Source organism: Triticum dicoccoides, chromosome 1B, assembly GCF_002162155.2.
Source record: "Triticum dicoccoides isolate Atlit2015 ecotype Zavitan chromosome 1B, WEW_v2.0, whole genome shotgun sequence".
In the NCBI taxonomy this organism is placed as follows: Eukaryota; Viridiplantae; Streptophyta; class Magnoliopsida; order Poales; family Poaceae; genus Triticum; species Triticum dicoccoides.
Genome location: NC_041381.1, coordinates 53,903,797 through 53,904,930, shown reverse-complemented (window position 1 = coordinate 53,904,930; position 1,134 = coordinate 53,903,797). Strand labels below are relative to the sequence as shown.

Genomic DNA, 1,134 nt, shown 5'->3' with positions numbered 1-1,134 from the left:
AATGCAACACGAGGACTTCCCAGGAGGTCACCCATCCTAGTACTACTCTCGCCCAAGCACGCTTAACTTCGGAGTTCTGATGGGATCCGGTGCTTTAGTGCTGGTATGATCGCATCCGACATGTTACCCCGGTCTTCGTCCCTTATCCTTGCCCCTCCCAGCTCCACTACAAAGACGATTGTACATTGCTTTGGCCGCTCCCTCTCAACTACGGAGACGAGTTTAACGCGGTTTCCACCCCTCCCTCTCAACCGCACCAGTGCACGCTTGCCGCGCCACAACGCCGACGCTGGACCCGTGAATCGTGAGCACCCAGCTATGACTTACCGCACTCGTGCAAAATAATAAAACACGGTAAATATATTACTTACACGTGCGTTTTGTTTTGCAAGCGGCGCGAAAAAAATTAAAAAGGGAATGCAACACGAGGACTTCCGAGGAGGTCCTCGTCCTAGTACTACTCTCGCCCAAGCACGCTTAACTTCAGAGTTCTGATGGGATCCGGTGCTTTAGTGCTGGTATGATCGCATCCGACATGTTACCCTGGTCTTCGTCCCTTATCCTTGCCCCTCCCAGCTCCACTACAAAGACGATTGTACATTGCTTTGGCCGCTCCCTCTCAACTACGGAGACGAGTTTAACGCGGTTTCCACCCCTCCCTCTCAACCGCACCAGTGCACGCTTGCCGCGCCACAACGCCGACGCTGGACCCGTGAATCGTGAGCACCCAGCTATGACTTACCGCACTCGTGCAAAATAATAAAACACGGTAAATATATTACTTACACGTGCGTTTTGTTTTGCAAGCGGCGCGAAAAAAATTAAAAAGGGATTGCAACACGAGGACTTCCCAGGAGGTCACCCATCCTAGTACTACTCTCGCCCACCACTTCCTCGCCATTACCACCATTGCCACTATCCACCTTCGACGCATACTACGTATACAAGTATGTTACTTACTCCACCACTTCCTCGCCATTACCACCTCGCCATTACCACCATTACCACCGTTGCCACTTTCCACCTTCGATGCATACTACGTATACAAGTATGTTACTTACTCCACCACTTCCTCGCCATTACCACCATTACCACCGTTGCCACTATCCACCTTCGACGCATAGTACGTATACA

At 51.2% G+C, this 1,134-nt stretch overlaps 2 non-coding genes across 2 annotated transcripts; both read right to left on the bottom strand.

Moving 5' to 3' along the window:
* LOC119351371 lies at positions 1-117 on the bottom strand. Its single transcript, XR_005169884.1, has one exon. It is a non-coding gene; the product is annotated as a 5S ribosomal RNA (ribosomal RNA).
* Positions 118-414: 297 nt separating this feature from the next.
* On the bottom strand, positions 415-532 carry LOC119351384. The gene has a single exon (XR_005169896.1). It is a non-coding gene; the product is annotated as a 5S ribosomal RNA (ribosomal RNA).
* Between the last annotated feature and the right edge of the window lie 602 nt (positions 533-1,134).